The sequence below is a fragment of the Sturnira hondurensis genome, unplaced genomic scaffold, assembly GCF_014824575.4.
Source record: "Sturnira hondurensis isolate 20B ecotype Veracruz unplaced genomic scaffold, ASM1482457v3 Scaffold0002638, whole genome shotgun sequence".
Taxonomy (NCBI): domain Eukaryota; kingdom Metazoa; phylum Chordata; class Mammalia; order Chiroptera; family Phyllostomidae; genus Sturnira; species Sturnira hondurensis.
The window spans coordinates 10,814,768-10,835,488 of record NW_028075269.1 but is presented as its reverse complement, the minus strand read 5'-3'; the positions used below and the strand labels follow the sequence as shown (position 1 = coordinate 10,835,488).

The 20,721-nt window shown below is 47.6% G+C and overlaps 1 pseudogene; it reads left to right on the top strand.

The window, feature by feature from the left end:
* The first annotated feature begins 772 nt into the window (after nucleotides 1–772).
* On the top strand, nucleotides 773–19,029 carry LOC118983210 (40S ribosomal protein S10-like; annotated as a pseudogene).
* Nucleotides 19,030–20,721: the final 1,692 nt, after the last annotated feature.

Genomic DNA, 20,721 nt, shown 5'->3' with positions numbered 1-20,721 from the left:
ATTTCTTTAAGTTTCAAATTAATGCTCGTTGCCTCTCACTCTGGCCTTGGGTTTAGGCTAACACATATACAACTACACAACTTTTATCGGGAAACTTGGAGAAAATCTTGCAATCTTGAGATAGACAATGATTTCTTAGCTGCAACACAAACAGAACAAATCACAACATTTTTTTAATTGATAAAATGGACTTTATCAAAATTTTAAAATTTTGTCTTCTAAGGAAACCATTAAGAAAATAAAAAAGCTAGGTACAGATTGGAAGGAAATACTTATAAAACATGTATCTGATAAAAAAACTTTTATCCTGACTGTATAAAACTCTTACAATTCAATAATAGAAGACAACTCAACTAAAATGCATAAAAGATTTGAATAGACACTTTGTACTAAAGCAGTTATGTAAATGAAAGACTCCTCAGCGGTAAGAAGAAAAAATACACCTACTGATATATGCAACATGAATGGATCTCAAAAGCATTACACTAAGTGAAAGAAGCCAGACACAAAAGGTTATATATACATCGTATGATCCCATTCATACGAAGTGCTTAAAAAGAGAAAATTATAGTGACAAAATCAAAACACCTCAGTGGTTGCCAGGAGCTGGGGATGGGGCCCGTGGGCAGGGAAGAGGTGGCGGGTGAACAGGGGGGACTGACTCACCTCAGAAGCGCATGAGGGAGCCTGCAGGGGTCATGAAAGTGTTCGCTGTCACGACTGTGGCCATGGGTGCATGACTGCACCTTCGTCAAAACTTGTTGAATTTCAACTCTGTAACCGTTAAGGAGTAGTTACATTTCGACAGTCCTGACATTATTTCAGCACTTTTTTTTAAAATTTATTTATTTATTTATTTTTAGAGGGGAAGGAGAGAGGGAGAGAAACATCAATGTATGGCTGCCTTTTGTGCGTCTCCTGCTGGTAGTTAGCCTGCAAGGAACCGGCCTGCAACCCAGGCATGTGCCCTGACTGGGAATCGAACCTCAGTCCTCTGGTTCGCAGGCCCGCGCTCAATCCACTGAGCTACGCCAGCCAGGGCTATTTCAGCACTTTGAAGGCAAGGACGAGGCTGATGCGGCCCCCAGGGAGCGTGAGTTTGACACCCCTGCCCTAGTGTGAACCAAGGGGGCCCAAATGCAATGGACACCCAGCACCGCACCTGGACCATCAGCCTCCAGTGGTAACTCCAGACGGCGGCAATCCATGCCAGAGGGGAGAGGAACTATGCTAAAATCTCCAGTCTTTAAAAATATGTTTGGATACATGAAGTACAGTTCACCTTGTTTGGGGTAGGGGCAGGGAGAGGGAAGGAGTAAAGAAGGCAGGGAAAGCCGCGTTGGTGGTACAGTGGTTAGCACAGCTGCCTTCCAAGAAGGGAGGGAAAGACTAATGAAATATGACTGTATTTTCTTGGAACAGGCATAACTCTGGATTATTCTGTGTGGCTATTCTGATTTATAAATGATATTCTCTGTTTTCATTCCATGGGGAATTCCTGACCTGGACCTAAAATAGACATCCTGGTTTAACTCTCACTCCCAAGAAGCGCGCGTAGAAAAACAATGAATTCTCTTTGAGCGCTTCCTAATTTTTCCCATATCTGGGCACGTGAAGGAGGGAACGCTGCAGTCAGGGGAGGAAGCTGCCTGTGGCCAAACTGCCTTTCCAGGGCGGTGACGACGTGGACCTAACTGTAACCCTCCCTAGGCACCCCGGGTTCCCAGCACACCAACGGCGTCAGCTGCTAATGAAGTGATTGCTAGCGAGGAAGGCCTAAGGGCCTGAATGCTGGCCGGCTGCAACATTAACTCTGTAGCAAGAGACCTACGTACGTCAACCCGAACAACTCACTGTGGCTCCATGGCCACATTCCTGAACAGTTTTCATGAAAATGAACCGATACCATCGCTGAGTTTATCTTTGCTACTTAGACAACTGGATTAATGTCCTAAATTCATTAGGAGAATCCAGGAGAAATGCTGGATTTGGGGATGTATTGTTGATGAATTTTTATTTATTCATTATTCCTTTTTGACTGTCATATGATTTCTTAGCAAAATAAAATACATTTTAAATTATTTTTAAATGGTAAAATTGGAATAATTTCTACCTACTTACTCATGGGGCTTTGTGAAAATAAGCAAAGCATTAGAACAGTACTGTCACATAGGAATGCTGTGTAAATGGCAACAATGATTATTTACCTGTTCACATTCTGAGAATTAACTCCTAGGTTAAAATGTTAAATTTGCCAAACTCATCTTAAAGGAGTGTAATTTTTTGTTAAAGATTTTATTTATTTATCTTTAGAGGGGAAAGGAAGGAGAGAGGGAGAGAAATATCAATGTGTGGTTGCCTCTCATGAGTCCCCTGTTGGGAACTGGCCTGCAACCCAGGCATGTGCCCTGACTGGGAATCGAACCACGATCGTGTGGTTCGCAGGCCTGCGCTCAATCCACTGAGCTACACCAGCCAGGGCTTAGGAATGTAATTTTTATAGAAAGTGTGAAGATACTTGGGAACTTAGTGAATGCTACTATTCATAATAAATTATCAAACGAGATAACGGAATCAGAGATTTGGGGACCTGGAGGGGAAGACCAACATTTTCCTTTTCCGGAAGGGGAAAAGGAGATCCAGAGAAAGAAAGTTCAGTAGCAAACCTGTAATCGTGGCCGGTAGCTCACAGTCCCTGCCCAGGGTTCTCCAGAATGCTACCCTCTGAATAAAAAGACTTACTTTTTATGAAGTACTTCAGAAGAGCTAAACACTCTACAAACAAAAGATAGTGTGCGCCCTGTGTTTGGGCAAATGAAGTCTGAGTCTGCCCACCTGCTCCCCTAGTGGAAAGGACAAGCATCACAAGCAAAACGCCTTGTGATAGGAAAGATAAGAGGCCCCCTACCCAGCTCGCCAGGTACGCTGTTATTACTGACGGAATCCTCTCAGCCATTAAACCTGGGAAAGATAGTAGTGTGTTCAGCCCACAAAGAGAAATTTAAAAGAGGCAGCAGCAAGCGGTGCTACACATCGCAATGCCACCAATATTCAAAGGCGCTCTCCTGGGCTGTCTAATGTCAGCATCATTTTTTTAAAGAGATGTAGCCGTTTCAGTTAAGGTTTTTGTTTCTCTTTCCCCATCCTTCACTGCCTGGACTAGGACAAAAAATAAAAAGAATTACCAGCTCTATTACTTATTAATTTATTGCCCTTGAGTCAGGGCAACAGCAACGAGGCACGATGGCGCTTTCCGGGAGGAGGGCCACGGAGCACAGCGGTTGGCGCGACGCCTCCTTCCTCCAACACTGGTCGCCGCAGCTGTCTCGGCCATCAGTCTCTCAAGGCAACGCCTTGCTTCCCGTTGTCATTGTATCTCACAATCAAATTATTTGAATTCCAGACACAGCGACAGCCCACCGAAGGGCCCCTGCCAATTTTTGCAGCTCGCCCGGAGAAGGGCATCAGGAAGCATTACTCATTTATACGACTCCCAGGCTCCCGTTGTAAATTCAGCGCGCAGGACTGCCTCCAGGTGCGGCCCTTCAGCTGCGCTCTCTAATCCTGTAACCCTTTCCCACCAACCCCTTCCCGTAAACGTGAGTGACAAATCCGGGGCCTGCTCGCTGCTCGGAGCTTCTGTTCGTGCGGATGGAATCTGGGCGGCCAGAGCCGACCTGCAGACAGGAGCCAGCTATTTCGCTTCCGTCAGGCCTAGGGGCGAAAGGGGCGAAAGCCCCAAAGCACACAGCCCGCAGCCCCCTCTCCCAACATTTCCGTACAGATGAACTCTGGTTAAAGTGCTCATCTGTCTCAGCACGGTGAAGCCGCCCATGATGCCCCATCGCCTGTTGGATGTGAGGAAGCCACTAGCAAGGGAGTTTTTGAAGATTTTAAAAAATGACCTACGGAAAAAATCCCCCAAGATAAGTGGGGAAAAAAGCTGTCTGATCCCAAATCTTCTGTATGTTTTATCTGTGCATGTGGGTAGACGTAAACAATCACATTTAACTGGAGGAAAATACACGAAAGTTAACGGTGATTCCATTGTTTTTCTTTACCTTTTTCTCTATTTTGTGAAACAAACAGGTGTTAATTTGATATGTTCAGGAAAATAAACGCTGTTTAGAAAGAACATTTCCATCAAGGGTGCTTTTTAAAGAAAAGGACTGTTTTCAAGAGGTTCTCTGCCCGGTCTGTAACGCCCCCATTCTGCAAGGGAGGGGTTTCTGCCCAGTGCCTCCGGCTTAGAGAGCCCACCAGAGGGTCCCTCCAAGCACGGGTCTGGGGTGCAGTGGAGGAGATTTGGCCCAGGACCAACGGTGACCCTGCCGGTCCAGCAGGCTTCTCTCCTTCGAACTGATTCCCGCGGAGAAAGTAGCAAAGGCGGAAAAAGAGGGGAAAGAAGACGGGAGGGAAAGAACGAGTCCCTTGAACGGCCCGTGACGCGGACTGAGGACGGAGTACTGAACGTGGTACCTGGAGCTGCCTGAGGCCTGGACAAGCTTTCCATCCCAAAATCTGTGCCACGTGGACCCATCATTTCTACTTTCCCTATGGGGTCTCGGTGGGTGTCTTCCTGGGTTTGTGGGAGACAGACCCATGGCCAAGAGTCCTGTTTTCCTCAGTGCCCTGGGTAATGTTGTAACAGTCTATCTGGGGCCAGGTTATCATTTCAGGCTAGCATCAAAACTCTGAAAACACGCAAATAGGTTTCACAGGTCATTTTATTCCTTATGAAGTACATTACCCAAACCAAGGCCACCACCAGCCCATGTGGTATTTTACACAAATTTGAAAAAACTACCCCTTGCTCAAGTATTCCCTATTTCTTGATAATAACAAATACTAAAGAAAAACAGTAATTGTATATAAATTATACAAGTAAATGATTCATAATAAATAATGGAGAATTCAAATGTTTAAGTATAATATTAGGAACTTAAGACACTTGGATCTAATCATGTGTTATAGGATAGATACATATTTTGCCTTGGTCGAAATAATTCTTTTGGTAGTTTTAAGGCCTACTTTTTTAATATATTGCTCATATGTTACAGAAACGATCACCAGATTGGTGGTCTTTCTTATGGCATTGTGGACTTTGCATTGGTTTTACCGTATTTAATTTTGAGAAGCCACATTCTTTACTGAATATAATACTTGCAAAATTAATTGTACCTTGAAAGTGTCAAAGTTATTTAAAATGGGTCTGGTAAATTGTTGTCATAAAAGCATTGTAAAAATTTGGGGGAGAATTCTACATTTTAAAAACCCAACTTCAGAATTTCAGTTCCTTATACCTTGATGACTGACGTCTAAAATTCTTGCTTATGATCCACCCATCCATTTCAATTGCACACTTTCACCCAGCCTCTGTGCTTCCTGTTGACAACCATCCTTCAAACCGCCGAGCCGTCTAGACCCTTGTCCTCCAAGGAGCCAGCATCCGAGCGCCAGCAGGAGCTTGGGAGGGGTGCAGACCCTCAGCTCTCACCTCCCAATTACCGAATCTGAATCTGCATGTTCATAAGACCTCTAGGAGCTGTCTGCATGCGCGGGAATTTGAGAACTACTGATTCAGGATGTGGAAAGGCCATGATATTGTTCATCAATCGAAACCTTTCTTTTAAAGAGAATATTATTGATACTGACATAGAAAAAAATAGAACTGGATTTCAGATCACAAGTGGGTCGACTGGGGAAATAACATTTGAACGAATCTTCCGCCCTCTTGGGTATTTTCACGTTGGAGCAATTGGGCTCAATGCCAAGAAACTGCAATATGTTTATGAGCGGTAAAATCCTTTTTAATGATGATAAATTCATGTTTCTTGACAGGTTTTCTTAGCCCATTATATGCTTTCAAGGGAATAATACACATTGGCTTTTGGTTCCCATCTAGTTTTGCGTGTAACATTAATTTTATCTTCACTCCAAATTAGTCTTGAGCAATGCATTTCAAAGAAAACATTTCCAAAGCAGGTATGCTCTTGCCTTGTGTTTCAGGACCTCGGATTGTATTCACATCATCGGTATGCACCACGTCCTTCCTCTAATGAAGTTTTAGCAGCAAGATGGCATCTACTCAATTTTCCCATCTCAGATTCAACAAGACTTTAAATTTTATGTTCCATAAATGCATTTCCAACATACTCCAATAGTTGGTTAAAGCTGAAAGAGTAGCCATATAATTTGCTAGATGATATAAAAGATTCAGTGTTATCAATGTATGTTTGCTGTATTGTTCGATACCGAGCGTAAAGACTATGCAGAATGAAACATGGAGAATTCCCTGGAATTTTCCCTTAGATTCCGTTTCTATAAGTGCTCTTCTAAAAACACATGTATGCTTTCTTTGGTCATCTATTAAACAACCCCCTTTGTCTAAGCATTTACATCTGAAATGTTTACTTTTTCGGAAATGCCCAAATCAAATAACATTATCTGTTCCAAATGGCTTATACCAGGGGTTGCATCTAAAATAATCAAAGAATATTTGCATTGCTCATCTTTTTTCAAGGGAGTTCATGCATTGCATCTGCTATAACTAATGACTTGGCTTTGTATTTCCTACCTGAAAATGTGTAATGTTATCTGTTAATAAATGCGACATCATGTTATCCAATTTTGCATAATTTCTGCCAAAGGAAGGCAGTTTTCATTGTTGTAGTCATGTCTCCTCTGGAGACGTTGCCTTACCAAACGCTGCATCACCCACTGTATGTGTTCAGATGCTGCCTCTCGTTTTCCATCCAGACTGGCAGGACGTCTTCAGAAGTTATTTATCCATGAGCTCTTACTAATGATGTAAAAAGCCCACATTAATGTAACTTAATGATTTCTGTGTTTTAGCCAAATTGCAACTGCTAAAGGGATGGAAAAAATATCCACTGAAGAATAAAACATGGGCAAGGATTGGCAGTATATATCACATACTACTAATAACAAGAAGGTAAAAATACATTTTAACAATAGTGCTAAAAATTCAAAGTTGAAATGCAATTTGAGAATGGAACTCAAGAGAGATGTGGGGAAAGTAGTTAAAGTTGATGAAAATAAGTTTAATGAAAAGTTAAAGTTGTTATATAAATGTCAACTACAGTGCTGTTAATATTCAAATTCTTTTTCTGCACTTACTTTTCTTTCTTCTTTTTAAAATTTACTTATTTTAATTATTGTTCAAGTACAGTTTTCTGCCTTTTACCCCCATCCCAGCCCATGCCCCCCACAGTTCTCCCCACCTCCCTCCCATTTCCACCCCCCCCCCCAGTTTTTGTCCATGTGTCCTTTATACTTGTTCCTGTAAATCCTTCCCCTTTCCCCCTGAAATTCCCTCCCCTCTCCCCTCTGGTCACTGTCAGCCTGTTCTCTATTTCAGTGTCTTTGGTCATATTTTGCTTGCTTGTTTGTTTTGTTGTTTAGGTTCCTGTTAAAAGGTCAGGTCATATGGTATTTGTCTTTCACTACCTGGCTTATTTCATTCAGCATAATGCTTTCCAGTTCCATCCATGATGTTGCAAAGGGTAGGAGCTCCTTCTTTCTTTCTGCTGCATAGAATTCCATTGTGTAAATGTACCATAGTTTTTTGATCCATTCACTTACTGATGGGCACCTAGGTTACTTGCAACACTTGGCTGTTGTAAATTGTGGTGCTATGAACATTGGGGTGCATAGGTTCTTTTGGATTGGTGTTTCAGGGTTCTTAGGGTATAATCCTAGCAGTGGAATTGCCGGGTCAAAAGGCAGCTCCATTTTTAGTTTTCTGAGAAAAGTCCATACTGTTTTCCATCTTGTTGGTTTTAATGACTGATTCCTTTCTCTTTTGTGAGTGAACACAGGACAAAAGGTTAAACCTCTTAAAACAAGACACTTGACTGCCATCTGCTGGGAAATTGTGATAACTATCCAGATCACCCATCTTCGTGGTAAACGATAGTAACTTTGGTACAAACGTTTTTGGTATAATAAAGCTGCCGTTAGATAAAGAGCCCATGTGCCCAACCAAAACAATCAGCTCTGTTTGTCTGGGACCCACAGGGAGCAAACTGGTGACCCACAGCTCGCTTCAGGGCACATAGATGGTTTTAAAAACCATGACCAAGTTGTAGGTTATTAGAGTCAACATTTGACAACGAGGGGAAGGGCAGGGAAGCCACTGTGATGGTCAGGGAGCAAGGTGGGGGCTGGAAGGACAGCTGGGCAGTCAGCATGCAATGCGGCCACGGCGAAGAATCTGAGAGGCAGTCGGAAGGCAGCCCCCCCACCCCCCAGTGTGGAGGCAGGTGGGAGGCAGAGGCAGGGGCAACAGTTCAGAGGCAGGAAGAAAGGATAAGTAATAGTTTCCTGTGCAGACATGGGGCAACTGGGAGGAGGCACCACCTGAGCGAGAGAGTTTAATCTGTCTCTTGTGCTGGGGGCAGGGGAAGGCTTCAGAGGACAGGGTTTTGCCCCCCCTGCCCCCGTAGCTGTCGTCAGTTAGGGAGACAGGCAAGCTACCAAGAAGCTCACCTGCAAGGCTGGATGAAAGAGGTTCACTGCAAAATGACATTGCTCTGTGCCAGAGGACAGGGTTTGAAGTAAGTGTGGGGCTCTCTGATCCTGAGACAAAGGCTAGTTCTTGGGAGGAGGCGTGGGCAAGCACAGAAATGGGGCAGGAGGAGGGAACAGGATGGGAACTGAGACTTGGGAAATACACACACAGAGCCTCATTTGTTTGTAAGGAAAAGAAGAGGAGGGACCAGGAAGGAGCCTCAGTGGAGGAGGCAGAGGAACGGAGCTGTCCAAGACCAGCCTGGAGCTCTCTGAACTGCAGGCAGGACGGAGGGCTGCTTAAAGCAAGGGGCCTGGAGCCCTGAACACTGATTCTGCTCCTTGGTTTTGTCTTCTTGGGCCCTTGTTACATTCTCTGTGCCTTAATAGCTCCATCTGTTAAATGGGTACCATTGTAGATGGATAATGTAAAAAAGTGTGGGGAACATTGTTGGTACATAGTAAGGGTGCAAATGATGCTAACCAGCTTTGAGAGGGGTAGGAAGAAGAAAGGGTACCTGGAGAGGCTGGGAGCAGCGTTAGGGTGATGCGACATCACTGAAGTTCTGGGGGGGGGTTACCAAGAAGGGGGCCAGGATGGCAACAGGGAACATAGGTTGAGCAGGTGGGTGCACTATTTAGTGGAGGAACTGCTCTCAGCTCCAGTCCACACCACGAACTCTTCCCCCTCTCCCCGACAACTGTGCACTTTTTCTCTGACCTCACACCTCCTGGGAGCATCCAGGGCCCAGGGGGCTCCCTGATTTAGGGTGGGAAGACCTGTCTGTGCCCAGAAGGAGATGGATGCCAACCCTGAAGGCAGGTAGAGCTGTGCTGCAGACTTGGCTCCCCCACCCAGAATGAATTAAGGGCTGGGCCCCCCCGCCAAAGCCTGACCTGACTACTGCGCTGCCTGGTCCGTAGGGATTAGCTGACTGAACAAGCAGATCTCCCCACAGTTTGCGGGCAGCGCCTCTGACATTAAGGCCCATGTTTAATATGCTCTTGGGAGGGGAGATATTTTGGCCACAGGTTCCACCAACACTGCATTTTTCTCTCAGTGTGCTGGGTCCTAGGAGCATGTCCTTCTGCGAGGACACCAGTGATGCCATGCCCCTCCTGTTTTTCTGTCTGAATGGGAGGAGAAGGCTCAGAAACAGCAGGTGACTCTGAATGCACCCTGGGTGCCTCTCACCTGGTGAGGCAACTTGTGGGGAGGGGCTGTGGGGACATTCACTGTGATGCTAACTCATCTTGGAGCCAGGAGAGCTGATACTGTCCCTCCCTGGCCTCCTGCACCACCTCTGCTTGGACAGCACCTGGCACCGAGGAAAAACATGACGTCTTTGAACGAGACGACCCTCTGGGCCCCTGAGCCCTGGCCCCCCATCCCGTCCCCTGGGGCCACTGTCCTTTGCTTCCCATGCCTCTTTGTGAACTGGTAACTCTATAGGAAACGTTTTTATTAGAAAAAATATTCAGAACCCCTCGTGTCTAATAGCATTCCAGCTCTGTTAACTAAACGGCTGCAGGGACAGGTGGGCATTTTCTCCTTAGGCCACATGGGGGGGGTGCGCTTGTTTAGCGGTAAGTTGGGGTTTTTTTAACCCGCAAATTTCAGAGTTGACTGTGGCAGATGCAGTGTCCACACGGACAAGGCGGCCTGTAGATGCCATGGGAGCCCCTCAGGGTAAGACGTGATGGGGCTCAAAGCTGAAGGAGTGAGTCGGCACCCTCTAACAGGGGCACCAGCTGGGTGAGTTCTTTTGCTGCAAGCGGGCTGTCAGGTTCCCTGGCTACCTGGGTGCTTGGCAGCCCTGGGAAAACCCAGGTCCAGGGTCCTGAGCCACAGAGGGGTCTGCAGGGAGAGTCTAGTGTAGGAGCTGGTGGGCCTGTGGGGGAGGGGGGGAGACCCAGAGATGTGCGGAAGGCCTACGGCCTGAACTGGTTTCTGAGAGATGGGAAGCAGTTTGGGTGAGCTCAGCCACAATTGCAGAATCACTTTGGAAGGTGCTGGGAAGAAAGGGCGGAGGGGACGGGGGCGTGGCGAGGAGAGCGGAGACTTTTCTGTGTGAAGTCTCTGGCCCTGTCAGCTTGGCCTCCTGCCTTGTCCCTGGGCTTTTCAGGCCAATTCCCTCAGCTTAGTGCCTGTCACCAGGGGCCCTGGCACTTCACCCACTGATGCCCTCGTCACTCCCGTTCCTGGAGGCCTCTGTCCTGAGCTTCCCAAGCACCCTGCTTTCTGAGAGCCCCCTGCTTGCCCCAAGCACAGCCCCTGCCCCCACCACAGGCTGGGGAGCGAGACCGAGCCCACCCTGCAAACCCCTGACCCGACCCTCACACAAAACTCGATTCCATCTATTAATCTCTTCATATAATATAATGAAACCTAATCACAGAGTGACACCCCTAATAGCCACAGGCCCCAACTGTACTCAAGGGGAGTTAATCATACAAGGGCAGGGGTGGTCTTCGACTCGTCTCACCCTACTCATTTTTAGTCGATTGGTTTGCCTCCAGACTACATTATACAAGCACTTTACAACTCTCGGGACAAGCCCTACGCCGGGTACGAGTATGTACTCGGCAGAAGTTTTTTCCCAACCCCTAACGTGCCTTTTCATTTTCTTTTTTATTTGTTTTTTTTTTTAATTTTTATTTCTTTATCTTTAGAGGGGAAAGGAAGGAGAGAGGGAGAGAAACATCAATGTATGGTTGCCTCTTGTGAGTCCCCTGCTGGGAACTGGCCTGCAACCCAGGCATGTGCCCTGACTGGGAATCGAACTGCGATCATGTGGTTCGCAGGCCCGCGCTCAGTCCACTGAGCTACACCAGCCAGGGCTGCCTTTTCATTTTCTTAATGGTGTTTGTGGTAGAGCAGAAATCTTTAATTTCAATGAAGTCAGATTTGTCAACTTTTTCTTTTATAGTTCACACTTTTTATTCCTCCACAAGAAATCTTTGCTGCCTAAAGTTTGAACTAATTTCTCCTGTTTTCCTTGAGCAGTTTCATAGTTTTAATTTTTGCATTTAGACCTGGGACTCGTTTTAAGTCACCTTCTGTGCGCGATGTGAGGTGAGAGTTGAGTTCACTTCTTTTTTCCACAACTAGATGTACCCCTTGATCAGCACAGCCTGGAGAACAGCATCATTTTCCCAATTCCCTTGGCACTTTAAATGAAAACCAATAAATAGTTCATACACAAATATGGGTCCATTTCTAGCCTATTATTCCTCTGACTTCTATTGAATCTACATACCCTTGAACTTACTGCATTACTGTATATTATAGTGTCTTAAAATCAGGCAGATTACATTCTTCAGCTTTGTTCTTTTTGAACAGTTGTTGGCTATTCTACGACCTTTGAATTTCTGTACAGATTTTAGCATCAGCCTACCAAGTTGTACAACAAAAATGAGCCTGCTGGGGGTTTGGCTGGGATGTGCTGAGTGTGTGACTCCAGCCAGGGTGGGGAGGCCGCCTGAGGACCCTGAGTCTTCCAGTCCAGCGGCCAGCACCCCTCCCCTGGTTTTCCCTCGGCACCGCCTTGTGTTTCCGGGGAACATGGTCTCCACATTAAAATTGCCCTGAGTATCTGTCATCTTCTAGATGCTGCTGTAAATGGCATTTTCACATTTCCTTGTCCAATTTTTCATAGCTAGTGTATAGAAGTATAACTGATTTTTGTATATTGACACTGAATCTCGTGACTTAGCTAAGTTCGCTGGATGGCGTAGCAGGTTTTCTTTGAAAGAGTCCTTAGAATTCTCCATGGGCGCGATCGGATCACCTGCGGGCGGAGTTTTGCTCCTGGCCTTCCTGTCTGCGTGCGGTTTTGCGGTAGCTGAGACCTCCCGCGCAGTGTTCCCTGAACTGGACAGACCCTCCGTCTTCCTCGGGTTTCCATCCTAGGGGGGAAAGCCCGCCTTTCATGAGGGTTACGCTACATCTCAGCCCCAAATGCTCCCTCATTTTCCGAGACACGCACACGCCCCTAAAATCTTGCGTGAAGTTTAGTGGGTTGACCCCCTGGAGGCCATATGTATACCTTACTTGATTCCATGGACCCCGATTTAATAAATCCTTCACCTAGATCAGCCCCTCCCTACAGAAATCAGAGGAAGGTAGAAGCGGACTTGTAGCTGCCTTGAGAGAAATGGAGAACAGAATCATGACTAATCCCTTCCAACTGTGAGTCTAGCGCAGGTGGACGCCTGCACCCATTCTATGAGGGTTATAGAGATGACCGTGCACGGACCAGAGCCACAATGAGGACAGGTGAAATCTGAAAGACCAAGGGACCAGATCTCCCCTAAGAGAGAGCGATGATGCCACCTTGAAAAGGTGACCTTTACCAGAGCTGCCAAAGCTTCCTAGCTGTCAGAGGGTAGATGCCAAAGGGACGCATCTGGAATCTGTGAATGCACCAGCTGGTTGTTCGCAGCGTCCTAGAGCGCGCAAAGGGTGGTGGTGTCAGCAGAGACGAAAACTTGAGCTATCCACACGGATCTCGTACTGATCTCGTAGCTCCCTGGGGCTTTACCAGGGCTGGCGTTCCCATCTCCTACCACTGCCCATGTTCCAGTGTGAGAAAACAGCTTACCCTCCGGCCCCTTCCTTAGAGAAAAAGGCCAGGCGATTCCTAAAAGCCTTTACCGTTTTCAGGATTTAATAATGTTCTCCACTAGTGATTCTCAACTCGGTGTACCTGAGCAACTTAAAAGAGCAGCAATGCCTGTGCCCCGTTCCCAAGCACACAAAACGCAACTGACATGAAGCGGAGCGCACAGCCAATTTTATCAAACCAGTTCGTCAGATGATTCTAATGTTCACACGGGATTGGGACCCTCAGATCACGTTTGGCAAGGGAGCCGCCGATTGGAGGGACCTGGTCTCGGTCAGATAGACAAAGCCATGGTCTCGTGCTGCCCTCTGGTGGTCATATTTCCCATTACAGGCAGGTCTCCGCATCTGGGCGTTTCAACTTGGGGCTGGAAATTTTAATTAAGGCGAAGCGAAGAGGAAGAGGAAGGGTAAAGAGAAGAAAAGAAGAGGAAGGAGGAGGAGGAGGAGACCTGGCTTCTCCATGATCCGCGGGTGCAAACACTCACAGGCATTTCCCTCCCCATTTTCCCCTACAACAAATGAAATGCCCCCAGAGACTGGGTCCTGGGGGAAGTCACTTATCTTCAGCCTTAAGTGTGGAAAAACCTCTCTGAACCCACAGCCTGGGCGCTGCAAGGGGAATTCAGGAGGAAGAAGGTTCAGAGGAGCTCCCGAGAGAGCAAAGCCAGGTGAAGACTCGAGGTGCTGTGAGCGCTCGGCGTTAGTTTCATCCTTTCACCAGGCGCTGTAACTCTGCACAAGATCACCTCCCTGAGCCGTGGTGACCTCGGCCGCCTCGCGGCGCTATCTGAGCACCGAACGTGTTTGTGGGCAAAAGGCCGTGTCAGAGGTGCTGGAACTTTCAGAGGCTCCAGACTGTCCAAGCTCAGGCCCAGTGGATGTGGATGGACCAGGGCTTCTCAAACCCGATTGTGTGAAAGGACCAGGGATTATTCTAAACACAAAACACCAGATTTCTAAAGTATCACTTCATCACCATTATGCAATCTACATGACATTTACGAGAAAATTTAGAAATTGAGGTAAGCCATCTTAATTGTTCAGAAAGCACCAAGATGTGACTTATCTAAGGTCACGCTTCTCCCTATCAAAGCAAAAACTAACACCTGAATCTTCTGAGCCAGAGCCAAGTGTCATGGTCATCTGTCACACATACGTGTGTAACGTAACCCTCTCCTTTGGGAGCTGGAGCAACAATGACAAAACAGAAAGCAAAGTACTCTAGGGCAGGGGTCATGTTGTTTATTGCTTTCTCCAGGATGCCATACAGCCGTGTATTTACTTAATATTTGTTCAATGACTTGCAACTGGTTACAATTCAATAAATACTTGCCGAGTGACCTACAACTAAATAGGCAGTACGTGGGCCACATTTACCTCACTGCCTTCATTTTCTACTACTAACAATACCACCATTATTGTCAGAGTTGTACACAGTTACCATATAAGGTGAAGACAGAGGTTGTCATTTTCTCTCATTTGGGGTCGAAGGAACACAAGGCTGGTAGAAATGGGTGGGCGGTATTTCTAGAAAGAAGCGTTCCCCGGAGACCTTACTTGAAAACTGGCCATTTGGGGGGTTTATAAACAATTGTCTTTTTGGTCAAATGTATTTTCAGAAGGTGAATACTGGCCCCTGAATTTTTCCCAGCTGGTGCAATTCCCAGAACAATGTTACTAGTATGGGCAAGAAGTAAAGGAACACCATGGTCCACGGTATTTCCAGGGTCAGCTTGTACGTCTTCCCCAGGAATTGGTGCCGATCAGTTCCTTTCTTCTCCCTCCCTTTTTATATTGAACAATCCAGAGATCCATGAACCTAGGGATCAATGACTTGGAAGACATAAAAAAGGAAGGCAGTTTTGTCTAAGGAGCAGCCCCAAAGCTGCCGGATCAACGTTCTTCGAAAACAGGCTCTTCAGCGCAAAGGGTCTTTCTTTGTGGCTCAGGCCTGTCCTAGGAATAAGTTAGAGACAAAACTCCTACCATATATAAATCTCGTGGTTTAGCATTGTCTTATTGTCACTGTTGAAGACCTCTACCTGCTAAAAGCTTAAGCGAAGCAGTATGTAATATGAATCAAAAGAGAACTCGGTTGCCATTCTGGGCCCGCTCTCGCTGCTTCTCCGAGCGGCCCGTGTGCGGTGGATGCCGGGCAAACGCTGGCGCTCACTGTCGCCGCCGTGGTGGTTGCTCCAAGCCTCCTGCTGGATCTTTGATGCTTTTCCCTTGGATGTGGATCCCCATGATCTACCACATCAATCATTTCTCCCCAGGTGGAAAATGAGTGGTTCGGGAACGCCACCTCCTCTTTGAACTTCTAATCCAGGCTATAAGGTACCTGTTCAGTCTCTTCCAGTCTAGTCGATTACCAAGAATGATTTTCAGGTTTTTCTTCCAAGGTGAATGTTTTAAAAAAAATAAGTCAACAGCATGTGAGACTTAAGACTGAGACTAATACAATACTAGGAAATGCTGCTGCTTGTAACACAGTACTCATGAAGCGACATGTGTGCTGGATGGAGGTAAGGGTGAGAGGCGGACAGAGGGGGAGAATGAACGCGTCTGAGCGGAGGCCCCCAGTGAAGGCTGAACCCACACTCATTCGGCAGAGACCCCAGCAAAGGCCTTTTTCTGAGGAGTGGCCTCAGGTGCTAAGTCTAAGCCTGTTGACCATTTGGGGGTCACCTTTGAAAGTCATTCACCCTTTCCCCAAGGAAACATTCACACACACACTGAATTTGGAGTAAATACAAAGTCATTATTGCCGTTGACCCTTGAGGGGAATTACTGACCCTTATTTGATTTCCTGAACCCCATTTTAAGAAAGCCTTATCTAAGAGGAGCCCCTACCTTTGAGAAGAAGGAGACAACAGTGGGAAGTCAGTCTCCTGGGAGAGAAGAAGGAAGCAAGGGGATCCCTGGCCCACCAACAGGTAAGGCCGAACCCTGCCCAGGTGAGGACAGGTGAGGACAGGTAAGGACAGGTGCAGTAGTACAACGGCTGGGGGTGCCAGGTCTCCCCTGGGGGAAGAGGGAGGGATAATGCCACGAGGGGACAGCGGAGCTTTCGGGAGCTGCAGAAGCTCCCCATTTTTTTTCTTGGTAAGAGGAATACAATTACTTTAATGATTCAAGGTAATCAAGTTTTAGGAGTCCTGGTAATTCTTGCCCGTGCTCTTGGTCCAGTAAACATAAAAGTCACCAGCAGGGGTCACTGTGAATGTATTCCGTGCAGACATTCTGGTACCCAAGATCTAGATCAGGCTTGACCATCTAACCCTGTCTAACAAAGACCAGACTGTGCACTACTCCTAACAGCCTCCTGAACTCTGGTCTCCAGCAAATCCATGAAATTTGGAACCTCCCCTGTGGAAGGGCGGTGGGGCAGGGTCCGGGGGTGGGGTGCAGTTGGCCAGGAGGAAGGGATCAGGGACTAAATCCCAGATCTCGTCCTGGTTCCTGGTGGTCCAAGTCTCCGTAATTCTCCCAGAGCCATTCCTGTTTTCCCATTGGACAATAGGCCAGTTGGGGTTTTTGCCTCAAGAAGTAGTGAAGTCCACACCAGGTTTTCCCACCAGCCGTCAGCTTGGCTGCTGGTCTGACAGCTGCTCTAACCTCCTCCTCCACCGCTGCTGGGCATTTCCACCCTCTTTTCGTCCAGTCACCAGTCCCCTTTGTGCTGGCCATGAGCAGCCTTGCTACCAGGTTTTCCTTTTTCTAGCGAATCTACCTCTTTTTTCAATGACCCACTCACTTTGGGGCGCCAGGGGCTGGCAGAGTCCCCCTTCCCAGGTCCAGAGCAGACCCCACAAGCAGCCATGTCCCTGAACTCCGGCCACCTCACCCACTTCTGGGCTTGGAAACGTGGGAGATCCTGGTCACCAGTCTCCAGTCCTTCCCAAGACCTGAGAAATGTTCCCCACATTTCTTAGGTGGCCCAGCTCAACATGACCCCTTCAAAAAATTAGAGACAAGGTGGACATGTGCCTTTGTACATGGAACCGAAATGCAGGAGGACAAGGACACATGTCCCACCAGGGCCACACACAAGCACAAGAATTCCTGGGGACACCGGGGAGCGGAGGAGGCAGGGCCCCTCCCCAGTCCCCACTTCTCAACACAGAGGGTGTGTCCAGATGAGGGGTACACACACGTACAAACAAGTCCCTTATCAGGTACGTATTTTGCAAATATTTTCTCCCATTATACGGGTTGTCTTTTTACTTTTTTGATGAGGTTTAGGAAAGCACAAAAGTTTTCAATTTTGATGAAGTCTAATTTGTCTACTTTTTCTCTTGTCACTCACGGTTTTGGTGTCTCACCTCAGAATCCACTAGGAAGGTCACAAAGATTTACCTGTGTGTTTTCTTCTGAGACTTGTGTGGTTTTCACTCTGTTTACATAGTTGACCCATTTGGAGTTCATTTTTTATGTGGTATGATGTTAGCAAAAGTCCAAGCTTCGTCCATTTGCATGGGACTAGCCAGCTGTCCCAGCACTATTTGTTGAAAATACTATTCTGTCTCAACATCCTTGTTGAAACTCTATTGACTTAAGTGAATGGGATTCTTTCTAGACTCTCAGTTTTATTCCATGAATCTGGGAACTTCTCCTAATGCTGCCCACCTCACTTTTGCATCAAAGTCACGCTTCCTCTAGGTGTCTCCCAGCCCGTGACCGACCGTGTCAGAGTATTCGTGCAGGCCAGTCCTGCGGGTCTCCGATCCTGGACTTCTCTAAGGGACAGCTTTGGCTCTGGTGTTTTTCACTGGCCCAGGGAGCCGGTGCTGTGGTCCAGTCTGAGATTCTTCTGCCTAATCCTGCTCTCTTCACCTTCTCTTCTCCCAGCACCGGATCTGCACGAAGGCCTGCAGGCTCTCTCTGCCTCCCCTCACCCCCTCCCCTGTTTATTCCTCACAAGCCCTCCCCGTCCCCTCCACCAGTACATCTCTCACCAATTGAATCCTCTCTTGGCATTCGTTTCTTGGATGACCCTCACTGCGTAAAGGTTTGTTTGTATCAATCTTGGAGCCTTCTGCCCTACAGCCAAGAATAAGACCTGGCTTGGCAGGGGAGTCTGGTGAGAACGTCGCCTGATGCACCAAGGTTGTGGGTTTAATCCCCGGCTCAGGGCACAGACAAGAATCCACCAACAAGTGAATAAGGAAGTGGAATGGCAAATTTACGTTTCTCTCTCTCTTTCCCTCTCTCTCTAAAAGCAAACACCTGAAGTTTAGCCAATCGTTTAGCATGTCTGGTACATAGATAAGTGCAACGAGAAATCCATGTTTCTCTCTCTCTCTCTTGTCTTCTCGCTCTCAAATCAATTTTAAGCTTTCCAGCTCCCACCCCAGATGCAGCAGCTGTTGCGATGTTGATGCCCAGAAAGAACCGAATTGCCATTTTTGAACTTTTTTAAAGGAGGAAGTGATGGTGGCCAAGAAAAGTGCGCACACGCCTAGACACCCCGAGCTGGCAGACGAGAATGTGCGTAACCTTCCCATTGTGAAGGCCATGTGGTCTCTCAAACCAGGGGGCAGGTTCCCTGAAGGAACGGTTTGCCTGGAGACACTTCTACTGGTACCTTACCAACAAGGGCAGCCAGTATGTCCGCGATTACCTCCACCTGCCCCCTGAGATGTGCCTGCCACTTGGCACCACGGCCGGCCTAAGACGGGCAGGCTAAGGCCCGAGGGTCTGCAGGGTGAGCAACCTGCAAGACTCCCAGGAGGGGAAGCTGACAGACACCCGCAGACAGAGCACTGAGTCCCCCGGTGCCGACAGGAAAGCAGAGGCCCTGGGCTGGGTCAGCAACTGAATTCCAGTTTAGAGGCAGATTTGGCTGTGGACGTGAACCACCTCAGTGAAGTCGGAGGAATGATCTTGTGTTGAATGAACTCGCGTCAGAAAAAAATTAAATTAAATTAAATTAAAAAATTAGCAACAACAGCAACAACTAAAAATAACACCTGAAGTTTAGCCACTTGGTTAGCATGTCTAATGCTGGGTCTCAGCAACTTGTGGCTGTGGCCTCCGTGGGATTCGGCAACATCATGGAAGCAAGTTGTTTCATGAGTGAGCTGAGGTCTAACAGTCCGTGGGGCTGCTCCCGAAGCTGGTTAAGGCGTCAGGGCCAGGTTCGGGGCTTGGCCGGAGGTACATTTCCCTATCGCCGGAACATGGAACACGTGCTGGGTGTTTCTGTTCAGACCGATCAGGACCCGATGCAAGGTAGGAGTGTCAGGTGCCATTGTCCTTTCAGTGACATTCTCTCTCCCAGAATGGGCTGGTTTCAGGTTTGGCAACAGAAGGCAGTCCTTACAGGCTTGGCCGACAAAAAAATCAGAGTCTCATCTCCAAAGTCTCAAATCTGCCACGAGAGTGAACCCTGATGTCTGTACGTCTGTAACTCCATGGGTCTGACATACATGGGGGGTGGGGGTGGAGGTGGGGTGGGCGTGGCTGGGACAGGGAGCTCCAGGAGTGTAAAGCTGGTAGTCAAATTCCTGTCTGAAGAATGTTGTCTCCAAATTAGGGCAATCAAAGTTTGGGCCTCCATTCCTATCACTAGCTGGCGGCTGTACAGGAAACCCCCGGAAGGTCATGTGAATGGCAGAATCATTGCTTCTTTTGCCTTGTGCAGCTTTATGGAGACCTAATAGGTATACAAAAATCACAGATATTTGATGCACACATTTCGAAGAGTTTGGACATATACCTACTCTCACAATGCCATGACCACAGTCAAGGTGAGAAGCGTACCTGTCACCTCCCAAAGCTCCCAAGCCCATCACCCACCCATGGCCAACTTTTTCCCAGATGGGTCCCAGTGCGACACATGCACCACCCTCAGTGCTCATGTCATGAATCTAGTGGCAGGTCTGTCCCCAGGCAGCAGTTCTCACTGTGCTGGCATTAGTTCTCTCAGAGGTGACGTCCTCCTGGAGAGGCTGTGACAGCCCCGTGTGCCTGGGGAGACAAAGGCAAATGACATCATCAATCAGGGTCCTCTACGGGGGCAGACAAAACTTTCAAAGGGACATACCTGAACAGGATTCAATGAGGAGATTACTTACAGAGCTGTGAGCCCCATGAGGGACCCCGTGAGCATGATGAGGCCCCCAGGGATTAGCACCAGAAGGAAGCTGATTCCCACCGTTAAAGGGCAATGAGAGGGAGGCGTGTCACCTGAGCTGGACCAGCCAAAGGTCTGGAGGACACAGGAGCGGATCCCACAGAGAAACACAGCCATAGTCAAACCCCCAGCTGGTGGTGACTAGATGCTGTTTTCTCTTTTCTCCCCCTCCCCCAAAGTCCTACAATGGCTTTCCGTGGGCTGAGCCCATCTGGAAGCCAGGAGACACAGCTCATAGCCTCCTGGGGCACAGGGCAGAGCCTAGGGCACAGACTGACCTTTCCCTTCCTCCTGGAGAGGATTCCCACACACGCCACCCCCCAAAATAGCACTGACCTATCCCACCCTGCCTACCGAGTGTCACTAGCTCAGCCATGGTTGTGGTGTCTGTCACATACTGCAGGAACAACAGTATGCAAACTGA